This window comes from Paroedura picta, chromosome 7, assembly GCF_049243985.1.
Source record: "Paroedura picta isolate Pp20150507F chromosome 7, Ppicta_v3.0, whole genome shotgun sequence".
NCBI lineage: Eukaryota > Metazoa > Chordata > Lepidosauria > Squamata > Gekkonidae > Paroedura > Paroedura picta.
Window position 1 is genome coordinate 47,630,723 of NC_135375.1, and position 22,809 is coordinate 47,653,531.

At 39.0% G+C, this 22,809-nt stretch overlaps 1 long non-coding RNA gene across 1 annotated transcript in view; it reads right to left on the bottom strand.

The window, feature by feature from the left end:
• Window positions 1–22,809, bottom strand: part of LOC143841782 (uncharacterized) — a 201,062-nt gene that overhangs the window by 165,448 nt on the left and 12,805 nt on the right. The window contains exon 2 of the long non-coding RNA XR_013232823.1: window positions 7,469–7,575. This is a non-coding gene — a long non-coding RNA (uncharacterized LOC143841782). The remainder of the gene's footprint in view (window positions 1–7,468; window positions 7,576–22,809) is intronic.

The following is a 22,809-nucleotide window of genomic DNA, read 5'->3' on the forward strand; positions in this document are numbered from 1 at the left end:
CACCAGACCTAATAAAACTGTTTAAGATATGGATTGCTGGAGGAAAAGTCCCCTGGTGAAGAAACACTTTGCTGTATATTACCTGAAAGTGCCTTTCAGCTAGTAATTGAACTGTGTCCCCATAATTTCACAGTTTCAGTTCCTATCACCTCTGCTTCTTTGGTATTCTTCAAGTTGTTTGAACAGAGCAATAAGAAAGACCACAAAGGCAAATCGATGCTAATGATTTATATGCAACTGTACATGGTTCTCTAAAATTCAGTATACTGCTGAAAAGTTCACCATGCATAAAAATAGTTCAAGGGAATTTACCAGTACATCTGCCTGAATATTTTTTCCAGAATAATTTTATGCCACTACTTTTCTCCTTTCCTTTAAATCTCTCCCCACCCCCACCCCCTTTCCTGTGAAACCTTTGGCAAAACCACATTCTTTATTTAGCATACCCTCCTTCCCTTCCCACAAGTGAGTTGAATGGCTGTTCTTGCTGTTTATTCTCTACCCCACCCAGTTGTTTCGAGTTTTAGCTTGTTAGCATCTCAGAGCAGGGAACTTGAGGTCAACCTTTTGTCAATCTGTAAAATCCATGCACATTGATGACCTGACAAATTCATAAATCCTGAACAAAGACAGCTTTAAAAATCATGTTATCCATATGCTCCCCTCTCTACCTCTACTTGGAGACTGAAATTCCAGCACTAACCCAGATTGATTCTCATGCAAGAGAGATCATGAGAGACAGCATTTTTTCTTTATTTACAAGAGCACAAGGGGAGGCAAAGAAGCTTGCTGGATGATCTTGTGTCAGTCATACACACTCCACCTAATCTTCTTCCCAGGGTTGTTCTAAGGATAAAACTGAGGTGAGAAGAACAATGTAAGCTGTCTTGGCTCTCCATTGGGGAAAATGTCAGGATATACATAAATTAAATGAAGAAATACAATGCAGCAGGCCACATTAGACTCCTGGAAACAGACATCCTGCATCCTAGGTAATTCACCAATTCTTCACTTGGGATAGTTTACTTTCCCCAATCTCCAATGGGTACTTGTCAAAACTGTCAGGTGACCATACCCTAGAAATCCATTAGTCTTTGAGGCATGTGAGCATTCTTTTCCATAGACTCCCACCAGGGGTGTCATTTTCAGCCAAGCCCAGTAATAGTGATCAAACACAAGCTGATGATGCTATTCAGTACTGGACTTCAAAACATCGCATAAGTGATGCTTGCTTCCTGCTGCCTTTGAATTGGCCTTTATAAAGGGGTGAATCTCACCCCAGGGGAACCTCACAATGAATTAAAATCCTCCGTGATAATTCAAAATGTTGGCCCAAGAAATTACTTATTTGGACTGACGTGCCTTGGGAGCATATGATATGGATATACTTGCATACCATATACGCAGCAAATCTGTTCTTCTGTCTGATTTAATTTGATCAATCAGAAAGAAAAAGAGCACAAAAGGAACCTGGAAGGATTGATTGGGCAGCAAGAACAAGGTCTAGAGTGACAGACATCTTACTGTTGCCTCTGGGTCTTTGTGGTTTGCTTACATTAACTTTCATGAAAAATAAAAGCCATACCCACAGTAATTAAAATATTTTTTAGTCTGCCTACACAGACCCCGGTCGATACATTTTCCCATCCTTCTATCACTATTCTGTTCTCCAGCCCCAGATGCTTAGCCAATCAATCTCTTTACTGGTATGATTGATCAAAGAAATGCACAGAGTGAAGCAAGGGAGATGCATAAAATGGGGCATTATTAAAACTTGGGCTAATGATACATTGTGCTGCCTTGGCAATTATTTATGCTAGGATTAAAATGCATTTAAACAAAAGAAATGTGTACACCAAGGATCTTCGATAATCAGTATTTTCAAATATATTCAGATATATTCATTATTTCAAGGATTTTCTGCTGGTGGCATGGCATGCTTATGTCATTCATTCTGTTATAGAATCACATAGTAAATATGGTCCATGCTGTTAGTCCATCCCTAATATCTTTTGCAGTTGTCTGCTAGTTCTCATATGTAATTAATATTCCTTTGGTGTACTTCATCATATCCATAGTTCCCCAGTGGCGCAGTGAGATGCACATCTGGATGAGCAGATCTGGCTGAAAGATTAAATCTGTCTAGATTACACAATGACTATCCTTATATGATAAAACAGACTGATTTGAGCACAGAAACATTAATTATAGCCATCCGTATTGTACTGGGAGCCAAAGTAGCCTCTGGCTCTGGTAATGGGCTCAGATTTACTGGAAAACACATTTTATTCAAGTTACACCAGAGACTTGATTCCAAGAACAAACACTTTACAGTAAGAATTTAAAGCTGATGTCTCAAAGACCTATTCAAAGACCTATTTTGATGTGTATCATATTCCTATAGAATTTCATATTATATATATAGAGAACTCAGTAGAAATGTTTATTCTAATTAGGTGTTTGTAAATTTATTTCTTTATATGTGTCATCTCAGGACCAAGTCCCACAAACAATGTAGATGTATACATGGAATCTGTCTTTCCAAATGCATTCTCCTGAGGGCATAGAATAGAGGTGACAAAGATCACGGGTATCTGTCAATCCGTGGAAGGTAAATTGTTCATGTGCACAACAATGGCTTGGTGCAAGTCCAGGTAGGAGAGGGAGAAAGGATAATCTTTCCAACTCCATTTGGTTTTGATAAAGAAAATTGTGTATCCAGTGCTGTTATTAGAATGTTTGTTTTTCAATCATATAACCCTTTAACACTGTGTTTTGTTTTTCTATTTAAGACCAATAATAGCATGGAGCTTTCGGAGTTTGCACAAAGAATATATGCAAGTTTGTGTGTAGCACAGAGGTACAGGTACACTATGCTGGTCACAAATTAACTCTTTGTTGTTGGTAACCAAATAAGACATTTGAGAGAAAAAAATTTAATGGAGGCAGATTAAGAGAGTTGGTTCTCCCTTTCCAGCTTTGGAATAGTTGCTATATTCTTACTGACCATCCACATGTTCATGCATTTTAGCCAGACTTTAACTTAGGTGCTCTTATTAAAAAAAATTTTTTTCCAAAAAAGGTGGGGCATTCTGGATTGCATAGAAAAGCAGGTGTGATATATATATATATATATATATATATATATTTAGACAGCCCAGCAAAACTAGTTTTATTATCGTTGCTAAGGCTTAATGGATTTTCTTCTTGTTTCCCACACTTAACTTTGATATATCAGATAATATCTTTCAAGCACATTCTTTTACAATTATATAAGAACTGAAGAATGGGTCAGTTAAAGTTTCATTTTCCCTTAATATAATAATAAAATTTTATATGTCAGGTTTATTAACAATTTTTATAGACCAAATATCTTTTACATTTAATCAGGACAGTTTTTCAATTTCATATTTCTAACCAAGCATTTTGAAAATGTAGCACTTTTTGTTATATTCCTGCCAATATTTAATCAAAACTTAGTTTATATTTCTGATGTTCTCTGGAAATCCAGTGCCAGTTTTAGAAATAAAGTCATTAATTTCTGGAAGGTTATGTCAGCAATTTGGTAGAAGTTTCACCCACACCAGCATTTTCTGGTTGGGTATTTTAGGTCTTCCAAAGGTGCCTACATTATTGGTCTGCTCATTGTTACTGCTGCTTTTAAATGACACTAGGCTTTAGTAAATTATGCTCACTTTGATCCATTTTATAAACATGGTAGAGGCAATGCAATAATGTGTAACCCACAAGGATTGCCATCTCTGGGTTGTGAAATATCTAGAGATATTGGGGTGGAGCCAGGAGTGGGCAGGATTTGGTGTGGGGAGGAACCTCAGTGTAGAACAATGCCATAGAGTCCAGCACCAAAACTACAATTTTCTCCAGGGGAACTGTTGTCTGTCACCTGGGTATAGTCTGCTTGGGGCTTTTTACCCACTCCCAGCTTGAATAAATCCCTCCCCTCTACACTGAATTCAATTTCCATTTTGATTTTGAGTGATTTAAAATTTCCCTCTGAAACATGCATAATTGATCTGGAGTGACCCTACTTTTCCCCCGTGATATCCAGAAGTGCATATAACCTCAATATTTGAAAAATCACCATCAGTAAGTGTGCAGATTTCTGCTTTTTTACGAATTAACTTTCTTCCTACACACCTTGTAGCAAAGCACTCTTCCCTGATTGGCCAGGGCAGCAGTTCAAAGACTTCCTGGTTCCCAGTTGCAAGGCTTGTGTGTGCTCCAGAAGCCCTAACTTCTTTCAGTATAGATTTGCCTCTTGGATTTATTCCACCCACCTCTGCTGTCTCCAATCCTCTCCCCCCCACACACACACCATTCAAGAAAAAAAAAGAGAATTCTGCTGCACTTGGCTCCCCTCCCCACTCTGAGCTTCCCCAATCAAGTGAAGAACACTTTCTATTTCAATTGGAGGGATAGAGAAAGACCCGAGTTCAAATCAATCTCAATTCAGCAGGATCCCCAGTGGAAAAAAGAAAGTGATTGCAGAATCAGCCCTGGAGAGAGAAGCCATCAAGCAGAACTCTGACTACATACATCCCTCTCCCAAATGAGGGAGGGCATTTTCATTTTTTTAATAGCACAAAAAAGGGCATCCCTCCCTCCCAAAAAAGGACATCTGGTAGGCTTAGTTAAAGAGAAAATGCCATGGGTTGCATGTGCATACTCTGAAAGAAAAAAATAATACTGAAATGTTCTCCCAAAACTGTCATAACTTTATCCTTTTCACATCAACTTGTTGTTGTTTCACATCAATTCTCTGCAATTTTGGTACCCTTTTTTCTTTCTTTCAAAAATAGACACTTTTTCTACTGGTAGTTTCTTATCATGTAGACAATCATATTTGGATATTCAATGATCATACAAAAGACAAAACTAAGTGCAAGAATAGATATGAAAGCCTCCGTTTCTGTCATGTTTTCTTTCCTCTCTCTTGTTGTCTGAACCCACTCCTGCTTGCATGTCACATTAGACAAGTAAACAGGGTTTTCTAACCATTTTCAAGAGAAAGGCAGAAATTCATCAGAAGGAGAAGCTGTGTGCCAACACTTATCATGCTAACAAGAATGGAAAATGCTGTCTGAAGGAGAAGCCCCAAATGGTATCTGGCCTCTAGACTCTTAATCAAGAATTCTCTGTTATTAATCAGTGTGCCTTTAGCCACAAGCAAGAGCTCTCCACATCAGCATCTGTCAAAGGATTAATTTTCTTCACATCAGCATTTTTCACTGAAGGGTTTACCTGCCTTAAACTTGCCACCCTAATAACCTAATCAAATTGCTTGAATTGCTCATCAAAGTAACACAGCTCCAATCTGACAAGACTGGCTCCCCCAACATACTTTCTCCTTTCACCTAATCTACACATTTTCCTAGGACTGTTTTCTTAGGAATCTGAACATTTCCCCTTTATTCAGGCATATTGCATACCCTAATCTAGGTTGTTGGGAAATACTTGTTGTTTGGGAAATACTTGGAGATTTCGTGGGGGGTGGAGCCTAGAGTGCGCTGGATTGGGGTCTTCAGCATGGCACATTACCCACTAAAGCAGCTAATTTATCCAGGGAAACTGATCTCTATAGTCTGGAGATGTAATGCAATTCCAGGAGACCTCCAGGCTTCACATGGCATTTGGCAAACCTACCATAATCCTATACCTTGTTCTCTCCTTCATTCTAAGCTTTAAAAAAGAAAGAAAAGAATATCTTGTTTTTGAACTAAGCAACATGCCCTCTATCAGGGGCTGGATGATGTCCCCAAAACATATTTTTGACAGAACCTAATCCACCACTTGTGGCACAGAGTGGTAAGGCAGCAGAAATGTTATCTGAAAGCTCTGCCCATGAGGCTGGGAGCTCATTCCCAGCAGCCGGCTCAAGGTTGACTCAGCCTTCCATCCTCCCGAGGTTGGTAAAGTGAGTACCCAGCTTGCTGGGGGGGGGGGGGGAAAGGTAATGACTGGGGAAGGCACTGGCAAACCACCCCGTATTGAGTCTGCCATGAAAACGCTAGAGGGCATTACCCCAAGCGTCAGACATGACCCAGTGTTTGCACAGGGGATACCTTTACCTTTACCTTAATCCACCCATGTTGGTGCAGCTTTGGCCAATTCTGCACTCTGGGCTGCCACCGGTGCATTGTGGTAGAGCTGGATGCTCTGCCACTTCCTTTTTCCCCTCAGCAGTGGATGCTGCCTTTCACAGATTTCTGTGAAATCTGTGGACACAGCCATGGTGGAAAGGTCCTGCCACACAGAGCAGTGGCTTTTTTTTTGGGGGGGGGGGGCAGGAAGGTGGGATTGTGCAAAAAAAAAAAAAGTCCTATTCTGTCCTGTGGTGCCGCCAAGTACCATGAAGCCAAGTGGAGTATTTTCAGTCCTCTCTGGGCTTCTGTGGGACAGGGAGGAGCTGGGCCTGGAAGGGCTGACTCTTCTGTTTCCACACAGGCCTGCTACGGGACTAGGCATTCCCTTTGTGTAGGGAATATGGATGGCCCAGCCTGACAGCAAGGCCATGTGGAAGTGGGGATTATCACTGCTTCCATATGAACACCCTCCCAGCCTTTTCTGCCCAAGCAGAATTGGTCCTTATATGGCTTTGTATGGGTTTTGCTTCTTATATTTTGAAGGAGTTGCTGGCCAGAAGCTTGGGTTCCTGCCTCATTGTTTAAAATGCTGCCTGGACTATCAAGATATAGCCTACCCTTACTCTTCTATTACTCTCCATTGAACCCTTGCCAATACTCAAGAACAGAGTAAGATGCATCATGACTAGATGTCTGGAATGACTGGTGTCAACATCTAAATATTTGTTGTTATTCTCACTCCTTGTGATTTGCTAAATACCCAACCCAGAGAGTTAGAGTATGTGGAAGACTAGAAAACTGCCCTTTCTTTTATATATGCCCGGGACCTCTTAACTGTCACCCTTTTACCTAACTTCTCTCTGTGTGTACTTGGCAATAATTTGTCTACCCTGTTTGTTTCTTGATATTTGACTATTTTTTCATGGCTTTTCTCCTTGACTTTATTTAAATAATTGTTTAATTGATTAAAATATTATTATGATTTGTTATGTTTTAGGGCATTGTTTTGTGTTCTTTTTCTTTAATTCCTATTGCTTTAGAAGGCTGTAACATTTTTAAAAAGCAGAGTAGCTTTAAAAAAAAAAGGTAGATGAGAAATAGGTGTATCATGTTTGTGGTGGGTACCCGGGTTGCTGTTTTACTCTTCACTCTCTTTGTATATATCCACAGCTATAATCTTAATAAAGACCCAAATGCTATTTTATAAGTACCATACATTTGGAGGAAGAAAATGTCTAAATATCAATTATAGCTTCCTAGAGATCTTCCATACACTTCTATATACTTCTATGGAGTATAGATCCCTACAAATTCTGACACATCAATGTGTTGGGGCTGGGGTTAATGTTATTTTAAGTACCTACCTTGTACATTTGCAGAAAATCAGCTGGGTCTCTGTAGGCACACAGCTTCAGGCAAAGTCTTGTTATCATCACTTTACTCATCTCCCCATTGAAAAAAAGAAGAAACCCTTAAATAATAGCAAGAGAGAGAAAGAGAGTTTTACAGTAATTTAAGATTCCTTCATGCATTCCACATAACTTCTACTATTTATTTGTTTGTTGTTCTTATTATGAGAACATTTGCTAGACAGATAATCTATGTATTCTATTACAGAATTCCATACTTTATGAAAAGGGAGGTTTCAGAATAATACTAGATGAAAAACAATTGCTATGTTTGTGGAGGCCTTTACATTACTACATAAAAATTAAAGGAAAGCAAAGCAAACTTCCATATATGTTGCATTAAATGAACAGATAAAACTGTTGTTTGTTTTTCTGTGTGGAATTCGTTAGTTATAAAGTGAAAGCAGCATGTGTCTGCTGGCAACTCTGATTCTCTTAGTAAGATAAAAGTGACTGATCTAGACTGATTTAGTCCAGCACAGTTAATCCAGACTGGATGTTGAAATAGCAGTTTGGGGAAACAGTTCCAAAGCAGCATACCAACCACAAGCCTTCAATTCCAGCACTTTTGGAAAGTCAATGTAGGAAGAGTGAGGCATGGGAATCCACCTCAGTAAATCCACGCTTCTTCCCACCCCTGGCCGTCAATCCAACAGAACAGCCAATGAACTGCTGTGTTCATGCTCCCGAAAAGCCCCTTTCCCTTTAAGAACTGTTTTTTAAAAAGCCGAAAACACCAGTAGCAATGAATATGTGTTCATTCGTAGCAACGAATATGTGTTCATTCATTGTCTCAGAAAGACCTTTTTTGCTGGCATAGGAGCTGGCACTTAATCATTTATACGCTCTTAAAGTAAAACAACCCCCCCCCCCATGGGCACAATTTGTGGCCAAAATTATGTGCAGTATCAAGCAGGGGGCTGTATTGTGCTTGGGAACTTTAAAGACACTTGCAGTAGGGAGCTTTGTTTTACTCTTAAGCACTTCTGTGGACGGACTTTAGCTGGAGAAGCCTCGCTCGTTCGTTGCTTTCCCCGGTCTAAGGGGGAAAAAATGGCGATCGCTTCTCCGGAAGTTCGGGGGCGAGAGCGGGGGAGGGACATTCTTTTTACCACTACATTGAGAACGCACATGTATTTTGCTGATGTGTTGCAGCTTGTGCTCAGAAGTGTAGCGGGTTTTTTAGGGGAAATCTACTTTTCCCGATTTCCCGAAAAGCCCTACAACGAAGCAATTTTTGCGGGAGTGTTGCAGGAGTGTTGCAGATTGTGTACGACGTCATGTGGAACATTGAACTAGTAGTGTTTACCAAAGGTAAGACTTCTGCTACATTTAAGTCATGTGGAATGGCCCTTAGGCTAAACAGCCTGTCGGGATTCCCCTCTATATCTCTTTTAAAAATCAATACAATATTTCTTATTTTCTAGTCCTGTACTACAGAAGCTGATTTCAGAGACCAGTTACCTATACTGATTAGCAGAGCAAAATTTCACATTTGACCTGATTTTTAAAAATTTGCCCAGTAGTCTTAGAACTTTGTTAACTGTACTGTATATGTGTGCTTATTATATGTGCACAAGCACAGCGTCCCTGTGGAGATCTGAAGGGGAAAGGACATTCTTTTCTCCCCTCCCTTTCTTGCCTTTTGAGGACTCATGTTGTTAAAAACAGTGGTTTGGATTCCCGCCCTGCCGACAAGGGAGCCCCTGGCAGTCGCATGGAGCGCGGCTGCTGGGGGCTCCCTTACCTAGCACCCGCTGTATTTTTCGTACAGCGGGCTTGATTACTAGTATTTCAATAATCCTAGTGCATACTTGCAATACTTTTAAGCCAAATGTCCAATTTACTGCCACATGTCTAACCTAGAGTGAACTAATTCAGAGGAAGAAGATTCAGATAAGCAGGAAGGGAGTCCAGGTGAGGAGACTATGGCTAGCTGTAAGGTAAATGGCACAGATGTGAGATGGAGGAGCTAAGTGGTGGAGCAGGTAGAAGGAAGTAGAGGGTTAGATGTAAGAATGAAAATAGAATGGGAGAGAGAAAAACATACTCTACCTGTTGTGGTGATTTCAGACTTGTAGTAATGGAGAAAGCTTTTAAAGGGAAACCAGATACTAAGCTTGAGAGGCTTGTCTGGGCTTCATTGGGGGATTCCCTCCATTGACCAAAATACTTAAAGATTTAGGTCTGTAATGGTACTATGCTAAGAGTTCAGGATCTTGTTAACTTTTGCTGGATTTGAATTTTTGATGAATGGAGGATGAAGGGACATGGAAGTCTAAATGTGATCATGCCAGACTGGACAATCGGAGACAGCAGTATGCTCTAATTGTAATGAGCGAATTACCTAAGTGTCAACAAAGGCTGAGCAGTAATTTAATTGCCTTCCTGAGGCCTGTGATTGATTTATTGGCAAAGGATGCATGTTGAAGGACCCCTGGTTATTGATTATTTGCTTATTTCCAATTTCAAGATACTTGTTTGGGACCATTGATTATTTCAGGACATCTTCCTGTGACCTGGCAGGAGGATATAGTGATTTTTATTTTTATTTTTTTTAAAGAAGATAAACATAATCCAAAAAATTATAGATACATAAGCCTGTTTTCATCTTTTAGCAAAATTTATGCAAGCCATTTATTCACTAAGCTAAAAACTTGAATAGACAAACATATGTTGTGAATCGAACAAGCTGGATTTCAATGGGGGTATGTTTACAACCAATTATTGTATGGTCCTTGTGCACATGGCTGAGAAATATACTAGAACCAAACAGGGTATGTTAAATGTTGTTTTCTTTGGTCTAAAAACTATCTTCAATATGGTACTTTGGGATAGACTCTGGAAGAAGTTATACAGGATAACTAAATCAGTTAGGTTACTTTACTAAAACCTAGATGTATTTATTCTAATTAGATTAGAATCGGTTATGGTGTAAATGATTGTTTATGTGCTCCCATAGAAGTCAGGAGAGGTGAAAGAACAGGTTGTGTTCTTGCCCCTACCTTGTTTTATCTCTACATTGATTTAGCCCCTAGATGGAACATGCTGTCTTTGCACACACACAGACACAATGGCTAAGGATTCATCTGATTTAGTCATCCTATCTGTGCAGATAGGACACAACTTGGATATCAGTTACCAGAGTGGGACTGTGTTGATCAACTGAGATCATCATTCAATAGTGTGCTGATTGATTGATTGATTGATGGATTGATATTTCGACTTCTATACTGCCACTCCCGAATGGCTCATGGAGGTTCACAATGGAAAAATATCTCTAGAATAAAATCCCTATGAAACAATCATTAAACCCCCAGTCATAACATTAAAAACCCTGATTATAATCACCCATCCTCCAGCTCACAGACCTTCTGATAACAAATGTCTCAGGGGAGCCATCTTGGGGGAGCCATGATCTCATACATGTGATGAACACCTGGTAACTAGTTTAAAAAAAAATCCAAGGTTTTGTTTTTTGCTAGATTTTGTATGCTGCAATTATTATGCTGGAATATCTCAGGTCACATAATGGAAGAAGACCAACCTTATAGACATCTAAGAGTTACATTCCTATGCTCACTAAAGATATATATATGGGAGCCAAGAGCAGTGCTGCAAACTTGAGGGTTTTTGTTTTTGTTTTGCCACCAGAGGTGCTCAGTCTGTCCCTGCAGCATTCCAAAAAAAAAAAAAAAACCTTCACTGTTTTTGTATAATATTCCGGTTTGGATTAGTAGCCTGGGTATGTGCCCAAATATAAACTGGATTTTAGCATGACCAAGGTGGATCTCCTCATGTTCCTTGTTAACAGAACTGGGCAGAAGAAAGTGTTGTTGTTGTTGTTGTTGTTGTTTTTAATAGCCTGGCTAATAGTTGTGTGTTTTTTTTATATTGGCATAATCTAAATTAATGAATCACTCGTTTCACTTTCAGTATTAGATTTTTTAAAACCTGGTTGGGTTCACCTGGTTGGGTTCACCATAGATAAACTGAACTCACTCTTCTGGCCTTAGGGAAGACTAGTACTTCTAGTTTGATTAGTAGCCACCGTGTGGCAGAAGAATGGCATCGTCTTCAGGAGGGAACGTGGTGCATATGTTCACCCTTGTATTTTGGATATTCATACTTTAATCAATACTAGTTACCATATTATTTCTTTAGCTTGCAACCACTTAGGTTCAACAGTAGATTATCAGACCTGTCAAGTTGTTAGGTTTAAGTAGCTGCAAGCCATTTCAGCAGTCCCCTTCGCTTCCCTCTGTTTGGAAGAGGGAAGCAAAATGTATCAGTCTGAATTGCCTGGTTCATTTCAGGACTTTTGGGTTTATTGGGTTTTGGGGTCCAGTTCAGGAGCACCCTGGACTGCAAACAGAACTGGAATTTTCTGGTTAATGCCTATCTAATCAATATTTATATTGTATCACCTAAGAACCTTCTGAATGAATGACCACCCAAATATTCTGTCATTAGCAGTCTTGCTCAGGTCATGCAAACTGAAAGTCATGGCTTCTTTTCAATCCACCTCATATTGGTTCTCTTTTCCTACTGCCTTCAACTTTTCCTAGCGCTGTTATCTTTTCCAGTGAGTCTCGTCATCTTATAATGTGATCAAAGAACAAAAACTTCAGTTTAGTTATTTTAATTACTAGAGGGAATTCAGCCTTGATTTGACTTATAACACATTTATTTGTTTGTTTGTTTTTGGTGATTTATGGTATCCCTTTCTGTACCTGTCCCATCACATAGTTGTTTTTTTAATCCATACTCTGAGGCCAAGTTCAGAATCATATGAATTAACATTTCTCTGTAACAATTTCCTACTATGCTCAGTCTCAGTGGCATATGTATAATAAGTCCTAAGGCCATGAAATATTCAACAATATTACCATCTTCCTTAATAGTCCATTTGCAATTTCATGTTAATAGTGAAAAGGAAACACAATTCATTCTAATAACAGACACAATTGACACTTCCAACTGTGTTTTATGTGTCTATAAGAGAAAGTCTGTCTCCTTTTCAAGCTATCTCTTGTAGATCTCACCAGGAAAAAAACATTTTATTGCTTCTAATGCTGATGATGACTCTTTAAATGGTATTTGGCTTGTGATGTTTAAAGGAAAGCTGATAGGAAACCTTGACTGCCCTCTTCATCCAAAGAAACTTGTTAGAAAAACAAGCTGCAGAACAACAGGATTATTATTCTGTTTTATTTTTCAAAAATACTAATCCTGAAAGCCAATGACAAATCGAACACTAACAATAAATATGGTTCCTCTTTGATTTTCCTTAATGACCTCAGTGATATTGCTTTGAAAAATAATGCTGAAAAATATTTTTCAAAGTATTTTTTGTCCAAATAAATCAATGAAGCTGCCTATATAAATTTTAAGAACTGTGGAAAAATAGCTGTAATAAAGAGTAAAAGATATGCAGTGGTAATATCATACTAAAAAAATGAATACAACATTAATCATGTGAAAGAGAAATTGTCCCTAACTTTTTTTTTCCATTTAAAAACCTCTGGCACAAAGTTAATTTCAAGTAAACGCATCATGCCAATCCTAAGCAATAAGAAACATAGAAAAGGTAAAGGCGGAGATGAATGTGCTGTGTCTGATCATGGGAAAGATTAAAATGAATAACATTCAGTATTTGTACATGTCTACCTCCATTTCCACTTGATTATTTTGAGAATAGAAGTGTGTGAGTGTGAATGTGATGTCAAGTGCAGGCAAGTAATATTTGTTTTGCCAAAGAAGAAAATAGCTGATGTTCTTGGTTTCATTTTTTTCCCCAGAACAGTCTTACAAAGCAAATATAGCAATGTCTGGGTTATCTCTCTTCTTTTCTTCAATTCATTCTGAGTTTCACAGAGCCCTAGTGCAGCAGATAATGTTTAAGGTAAACTAGAATGTGCCACCACATTAACTGTTCAAGATATTCACAGAAGAAAAGATTATTAAGTTACTGGCTGGACTCCAAGGAGTCATGCACAAGAGTCTCTGTGTGTATGTGTGTGTGTGTATGTATGTATGTATGTATGTATGTATGTATGTATTCACACATCTAAACTTTTCAAGGTCTGAGAAGGAAGAGCTGGGGAGGGGCAAATTTCCAGGTACCCTGGTCATCATGCTGGCCTAAAGAGCTTGCAGTCATCTTGTTTGCATTCATGCAATGCTTTCATTGGAACTCAATAATGTGAGAAAGGGCACAGGGAATGTTTAAATGGTGACTTTCAGCAGCCCTGCCCATTAGCAGTTCCTTGTATCTTTCAGAAGGACAGAGTTTTGAGAATAGCAAAAACAGAAGTTGAAAACAGAAAAGGTAAAGAAGTAAATTCCTATCCACATGCATAAAAGTAAGTAATATCAAATACTGTTAAGCCAGCATGGTATATGGTTAAGATCTGGTGAGTTGTGTTAGATTCCTCACTCCTCCACATGCAGCCAGCAGAGAAACCTTAGGCTCATCACAGACTTGATAGTGCTGTTCTGACCAAACAGGCCTGTTAGAGCTCACTTAGTCCCACCTACATCACAGGGTCTCTGTTGTGGAGTTAGGAAGGGAAGACGATTGTAAGCCACTTTGACACTCCTTCAGGTAATGAAAAACAAGATATAAAAACTAACTCTTCTTCTTCTTCTTACCTTTGGCAGCAGCAAATGTCTAGTTTTTCTTTCATTCTGATTTCTCAGGCAGCATTGCTTCTTTCAACTGGATCCTTACATTGGATAATGGCCAGACCCAGCCAGTCATCACTAGAGATAAGCCTCACAAAAAGAATTTCAAATCTCCACTGTACCTTCTGCTCTGGCTCAATGGTATTTTCAAAGGAATTAAATCCCCAGTCAAAAACTCCTTAAATTGTAGTAGTAATTAAGATACCCTTGGGTGTTCAGCATGAAGATGCATCTCATAGTACTGGATGACTGATTCATCACATGCAAACACATTCCTTTTTTAAAGAAACAACCCATTTTCAAGCACTGTAATGATGGGGAAAGAGTAGCAGTTTTCAGCAAAAGAGACTTTTAAAAAATGGTTGTTGTGGGTTTTCTGGGTTGTGTGTCTGTGGTCTGGTAGTTTTAGTTCCACAGTGTGGAGTGTGTGAACAATTGCTGTTGTTAAAACAATGGTTGCCAAAACTGATACCATTCCCCTCCAAAGGAAACAATGGAGAGAAGTGCACTTAGGAGGGCACTTGCTTCAGTAATCTGCAAAATGAATCCCTTCTGTACTACTTGAAACTTAGGGGTCTTTAGGAAACTGGGAGGACTGCAAATTTGGTGCCACTGTCTTTAAAAACAGCTGTACCAGACCACTGAATTGGTTTCCCCACTGAAAATAATGGTCCTGAAATTCTGGAATTGGAACAAAAAAATCACAGGCTCAAATCCCCAATGAGTAGTGTCCTACCTGAAAATCAGAAATAAACAGTGAAGATATCCTCCCCAAATCCCAGATCCAAAATTATAATAATATATTGGGTGGAGCATACCCATAATAAAGAACAATGAGTGACTTTCTGCTGGTTACGTATTGCTAGCTTAAATTCTCTCCCAAAGATGTTAGAATGAAACGAGAAAGAAGGAACCAATCTATGCTACCTTGAGCTGCTTGAGGAAAAGGTGAGAGAAACATACACCAGACACAGAGAGCAAATTTTGCATTTTTATTGCCAGGTCAGAATGGTTGTGACATCCAGATCGTGAGCAATATTCTTTATTAGCCCTCTAGCTTTGTGATCTTTTAAAAAATGTTTTATATATAATTAATCAACACAGTTTGTTCAAAATACTCACCTGGCACCGTAGTCTTAGTAAGTCTATTCTTTTTTCTTCTTAAGAATCATTTATTACTTTCATTCTGGAATCTGATCTGCTGATGTGGAGCTTGGGGCCTGTGTACTTTTTCATCAGAATCAAAGGAACATACGTGCAAATTCAAACTGGCATGTATTACTTCACAAATATTATTTTGCCTAATACCATCAAGTTAATCAAAATAATGTATTTTTGAGTCACGTCAACATTTCTTATTAGTCTATAGGTAGGATAAAGTTCCCCTTAAAGGGCTGGAACATGTTTCCATCCCTTCAGATGAATGTGAGTCCTCTGGATCACTTTGCAATATAAAACCAGGCATCTCTTCAAGTTTCATTCTGATTTATATGAGGAAGGGGCTTGGCACTAGATTTTTCTGCTTTAGTGAGTTTGAAGTTGCAACATCCCACATTAACTAGAAAGAAGAATGGCTTTAAATATTTCAAATGGCATTTTGAAACACACCTATAGATAATGGATACCTATGAGGGCAAATGCTACTAGGGGTAATAAAGTTGCTCTCTCTCTGCTTCTGTTCAGTTTGTGAGTTCCTTGATGGAGTCTTAAAATAAGTGACATTGTAACAAGAGGTCATTCTCCAGACAGCCGATTCATTGTTTCAATTATTTTACTAGCTTGTACAACAATTGACTCTCAGGACTTAGATTCTTATCCTATGCAGGTGGTTTGAATCTCCTCACCTCTGTTGTACTGTTGAACTACTCAAGCACTTAGAGATAAATATTTTTTCCCAGCAGAACACGTAACTCCTAGTGGGGTGTGAGTGTTCCTTCAAGACCTGATAAGAATCACTAAATTGTCATGTGGTGGCAAAGAATAACAGGTGAAGAATCCATTCTTATGTATGCACAGGGCAGTCTACAAACTTGATAAGACAATGCTACACATACTCACCCATTAATATTATTTTATTACCAGAAGCTTGAAATGGAGTTTGCAAAGAAAATTCAATAAATGACCACTTCCTTTCCCATTTGAGGACATAGTCCTTAATAACAAGGGTAGTTGAAACAGATACAATTTTCAGACCTAAACTAGGAATCCAGGCTGGCAGTAACAGTGCCAAGTAGAAAGAAAAAATGTGACAAGGGTTGTAGTCTGAGATTGAGTTTTAGATTGGGATTGGGCTGTATTTTACAGAATTTTTGCAGGTATGACTGACTTCAACTTCACATTCGCTTTGCTCTACAAATTCAGCAGTAGCTACTGGAATACTATGACCATGTAATAATTTCAAGGTCCCAGGCTTCACGTAGGCTCAAAGGCAATATTTTCATATTTGATGTATACCAGTATAACCTTTGCATGGGTCTTCCAGATAAGTTTTACAAATAAATTGTTTTTCATTGTTATGGTTGGCCATGGGCTGGATGAATCCTACAAACTGCGTGCAAGATGGAAGTGAATCAGCCTCCACTTTCCGTTTCTCCAGCAGACCCCCAAGGTCCACAACAAGGGAGTGATAGGGAACTGAGGTGGCATTATGTGTAAAATGTCATACAGCATTGTCAGGAGGCAATATCAAGTGAACTTATCCCCAGATGCCTCTTCTAAAAATATAGGAAGGACAATGGAAAAAGCTTTATTTTAAAATATTTTTATGTTTCGTGACATTTTTATCTACAACGCCCAGTTGATTTCAGCACTGAATTTTCATGGGTTGAAGTGTTACTGGGAGAAGGGGATAGTAGGGAAAATATGCTTTCATGGGTATTTTTTGCAAGATTAGTCTCAAAAGGTTTCAAGTAAGAATTTTGGGTTCCACATGTGCATTTCTTGAAAGCAACCTTGAATTTTGTTCTTAGGTACTTGAATAATTTAATTTAAATATATAATTTCGAGTAGCCCATTCTAGTAAAGCTGTGCTCCCCTTTCAATCCACATAGTATCTAATGTCTTCTTTCAGAATGCCCCAGCAAACAAAGTATCAGAAGTTTAAAGGGAATTTATTTCTGCATTGCATTCTATTTCTGAACAAAACAATACGTATAATTGCCTGCCATTATTCATCCAATGATATTTCTGCTAATTTGTGTGCCAAGTGAAACAATACAGCACAATAATTGCTCCAGGGTCCTTAATATTATTGTGTGTTCAATTAAAAACATGGAATTAAGACACTGAAATCTGATCACGGTTGACCTTACTTTTTTAAAAGAACATTTTCTGCATTTGGGCTTTACTTATAAACATCTGCTAATTATTCTATATAAATGCAGAACATAATTCTGTAGATGCACTAATAGTGGAATAACATTTGCAATTATTAGCATATTTTAACCTGCATTTAGAAGAATGACTGTCTCATGCTGTGCTAGCAGTTCTTTTGCTCATAAAGCTATGCTAAAGTGTGCATTTTTGCCAGAAAGAAGCTGAGCTTCTTGAACGTCGATATCTATTTAAAAATAAATGGTTTATACATAGTAATAAATCTACTAAATAAATGGACCCCAAAAGTTAATGTTTCATTTCTACATACCATTCCTTTCAAAAGCCAAATAACAGCAGGACAGTCTAATGTGATTTTTTTCCTTCCTGTCAAATTGTCCAATCCACTATACTTCCCATATGGCATCCTGCAAACCTAAATCATGGAAAGACAAATCATTATTTGAACTAAAAATCTCATTTGAGCTCCCTTTAAAAGCAATTCTTAGCTCAAAACCATACTGATTGAGCAATAAAGATAATAATAAACCATGTTCTTATACTGATAGCACTGAGATATTTTTAAGATTGCTTTTTCCCACAAGTGGCAATTAAAATAATCCTAATGCACAAATGGGAGGCAATACAAAATGGTAATATTCTCTCAATAAATATTAATTGCTGCTGATAGACAAAGACAAGATAATAATGGCAATGATGATGATGATGATGATGATGATGATGCTGACAATGTGGAAGAGAGTTTAAGCCATGGAAATGTCTTAACACAGATTTCTTTTTTTCAGCATGTCTTTCTAAAGCAACCTAATTTTAGTTCACTGATTCCTAAAATGTCGATGTTCAGTCTTGTCATCTTTTGTTTAGCCACGTCCAGCTTGCCTTGATTTATGGATCTGATGTTCCAGGTTCCTATGGAATAAAAATCTTTACCGCATCGGACTGTCTTTTTGCCACCAGTTACTTCCACAACTGAGCATCCTTTCGGCTTTGGCCCAGCCGCTTCATTCATTCTGGCACTACTCGTACTAGCCGTCTGCTCATCCCCAGTAGCATATTGGACACCTTCCAACCTGAGGGGCTCATCTTCTGGCGTCATATCACTTTGCCTTTTGAACTTGTCCATTGGGTTTTCATGGCAAAGATACTGGAGTGGTTTGCCATTTCCTTCTCCAGTGGATCACCTTTTGTCAGAGCTCTCAGCTATGACCTGTCCATCTTGGGTGGCCCTGCACGGCATAGCTCATAGCTTCACTGAGCTACGCAAGCCCCCTTGCCACGGCAAGGCAGCGATCCTTGAAGGGGGGAGTAATAGATATAGGTTGTAATTCTAACCCACCAAATAATGGATGTTACAAAATTTCCTTTGTGTTACAATGTGGGTAAGGCCTAGAAGCTAAGCCATGACCATGAGTCTTGCCTGCTCAGTAATGAATGGTGAAGCTCTTCAACTACATTTAAGTCACAATTCAAAGGTTTTTCCAGCAGCACACTAAGGATTAAAAGCAATCTAATTCTACCTTGTCTTCTAATACAGATAGAGACTTGAAAGTGTCCGAGATCAGAGAGGCAGGGAGGGGCAACTACCAAGAAGGGGTGGACCTTCTGGTGCCTTAGAGTCTGTTCCTTTCCACTTCATGGTAGGCCAGGAGTGTCAGATGAGGAATAGAGATTGCAGTTGTCACAGATAGTAAATAAACCAGGTATCTAGTGAGTGGTTAGTTCAGCAATCAACATGCCACTACCACCCCAGACCACCTAGATTGCATCCATACAGCAAAAGATACCACATAGAGATCCAATGCCTGGGGAGAAATATGAAACATAAACCTTTGAGAAACTTGGTGGAAACTGAGGTTCTGTTCAGCAAATTCAATGTCTTTCCTCTTTCCTTAGACTTTCTTTGTTGGACAATGTCCACATTTTCCTCTTTCTGATATAGAATAAACTGGTTTAATTAGATGTCATATTGTGATGTTAGAGAAGAAATGCACAGCAAGAGATCATGACAGGTTGAACCACACATGCCGATTGCTATAAACCCCGTGTAATATACACAGAGAACAAATGCATATGCAGATATGTCCAAATATGTAATTTTGTAGAAGTTATTTGTATACTTATGATTTTGTTTCCCATGTACCAGAGAATTGTAAATCAAACATACTGTTGTCTTTGTGTTTCACATCCACATTGGCTAAAAGTTTTTAAGAGTACACCATCATCGAAATTGGTGAGAAAAGATCAAGAGATAAAAATGCAATTTTTTTCAAGTGAACTTTCAAACTAAAGTTCATGAGCATCTGTATTCTTACCTCCTCATCCTCATACATGCACAGTCATAAGTTTCATTTTCTGGTTGACTTGCAGGAGGGCATTTTGGTCTGGAATAAGACGCCACGCACCAATGTTGGGATAAACAAATCCACAGCTTTTATTACCTTCCCACAGGAGGGTTGGTGCAGCATGGGAGAGGGAGCCTGATCTAGCAGTCAGTGGACTGCACCACAACTCGCAGAGTCCAGAGGCACCCTGGGGACCCACACCATTCCCAGCTGGGACAGCAGATCCCCTTGCCTACTGAAGTCTGCCCTAAGGGAAGCAACCTATGTGGGAGAGCCAATGGACATCCACCTAATTTGGCTATCCCCAGGCCACCTAGCAAAAAGAGCCCCTGGCCTCCCAGCCGAGTAAGCCGCACTCATTCATATGCCCCTTTCTATGAAGGTCCCAAACCCCAGGGAGTCCGATCGCACACCGGACTCCGTGCCAACAGGCTCTATCCAATGTGATCCCATAACTGTGATGAAATATTAACAGAGATTAATAGATCCCGTATTCAGCTAGTTGTGCCCATGTGGTCAATGCTGTATAGAATCAATTACACACGTTTTCTTCCATTGTCCATTTTATTCTTCGATCTGAGCTAAATTTCTTAACTCACTGCTGTGTAAAAGAGAACTGCATTCGGATGAACGAAAGACTCAGTTTCTTTTGACATCCCAGAACCCTGATATAACTGAACCAGTTGCAAAGTTTTTATATCTTGCCATGAGAAATCGTGAATGTATTATGTCCTACCTTAAAGCATGATCTTTGCCTTTGTTTTCACTAGCAGTGGATCCTTTTGCACTTTCCCTTCTTATATTGTACTTTTACATGCTATTAAAAGCTTGTTGTTGTTAAAATTAACAGAGAACATCCACCTCGGAAGGGAAGTTGCTCCATGGCATCCTGTAGAAGAGACTGGGACCTGCACATGGGGCACCTTTATAGGAGCCATGGTCCCGCCTCTCCTTTTTATGCTGTGTGCGCTGCAAGCATGGAGCGGGCCAGGGCTGCTGGGGCAGTCGTGTCCACCTCCAGCCAGCCTTCCTCAGCATCAAGTGGCGGCTGCAGTGAGTCTTTGCCATTCTTTAGCCCAAACCATGGTTTGTCATGGCACTGAAACTTGCAAATTATGTCTTGTGTTTGCTCTTCAAACCAGAATCATGCATATTAATTGTTATACTGGTAAGAATTTCCCTTTTCATTATTGCTTCCTTTTTTATAGCTACTTTTTATCTGTCTCTGTGGTATTGTGGTCAAAATACTGATCTGAATGATCCAGGAAGGGTTGACCTTGGACCAGTCACACATCCTCAGCTTCCCATACCTCACAGGTTTAAATTAATTATTTTTGTCACCTTTCCATCCAATCTAGGTCCACAAGATAGCAAACTTGATTATTTTTAAAAATACAGTTAAAAATACAGTTAAAAATACAATTAAACACAAAATCCAGTTAAAAACAAAAACAAACCAGAAGGAGGGACAGTTACCATAATGGGGGCATGCCAGACCAAAAAATAAAATAAAATAAAATATTCACCTGCTGGTGAAAGATAACAATTGTTGTCTTTCAATGTTCTGCAGAGCCTGCAAGATGGAGCTCTTCTGCCAAGTCTATGGTTGAGACTGGGGCTGCCGTGGTACATCGACTGCTCTCCCCTGGGCTTCGAACACCGCTGACCTCCTTCTCCTCCACCCCCCCCCCTTTTAAGAAGGGGGATAGGAAGGGGATCTTGTTATTGCGCCGCCATGTTGTGATGGTTTTTAAGTCTTTTAATGGGAGTTTTAATGGGGTTTTAAGACACTGTAACCCGCCATGAGCCATTTGGGAGTGGCGGGAAATAAATTGAAATAATAATAATAACAACAACAACAATAATTGAGGGAGATAAGTGAATCGCCTTAAGGAGGGAGTTCCAAAATTTTGGTGCCCTTTCTAGGTTTGCCACCTTCTAATCTCTGATGGCACAGATGACCAAGCAGGGACTCATTGGGGGATCAATATGAGTAAGCTTGTATTGGAGAGGGCTATCTGTAAGGTCCCAAGCTGTACAGGGTATTTATGAGCATGAAATGAGAGAGAGGTCATTGTTATAAGATTTATAATAATTATAAATGAATATGAGTCCTTTCACCTCAACAAAGCTTTTTCTTTTTTTAAAGCTTCAGGCACCAAGGAAAACAAAGCTGAGAAACTAGCTTCCCTCAGCTTAGGCTGTGGTTCTCCCTTCTAGCAGCTGCTGGATCTTGGAGGCACTTGTTCTTACAGTATTCCAAGAGGTCAGGACTAAGGAACTGATCTCCTTCAGTCCTTACTCTCCTCTCTCCTCTCTTCACTTTCCACTTGCATCTAATATATATATTATGCACAAGGTCTACTATATATCCATTTTTCCACTGGGGGGGAAACCACACCAAATGAATACATCTTCTATTATGAGACGTAAATGTTGTTTAAAAGTTTAGAGAACATTAAAATTCAAATCCTTACTGCTATAGAGAAAATGTATTGCCTTTTCACAACCCCAATTGGTTCATATTTTATCTAAAGTACTGCTAATTTTCCTACTGCATAAAGGTAATTGTTCTAGAATCCACAATGTCTTTTCTCAGAGTAATATACAACAGACTCCTGATTAGGTTTAATCATCACCTTTCCCCCTAATTAGAATGAAACTTCAACATTTAATGACAAAAACCCACTGGTCTTATTTACAAATACAACCAATCCCTCTAAATCTATGCAAAATCCATTTCTTCGTTACAGTAACTATATGTGAATTGTGGATTAATAATTACTTTTGTATTTAAAGGCTTATCTTGGAAAACTGGCAGAATCTGAAATCAGGAGTTTCACTAAGCAAGTATACTATGTCCCATTGTCTGTTTACCCAAAGGTTGTATTGAACTGGGGCTCTGTTTTCTAATTACAGATTACTCTTGCTTTG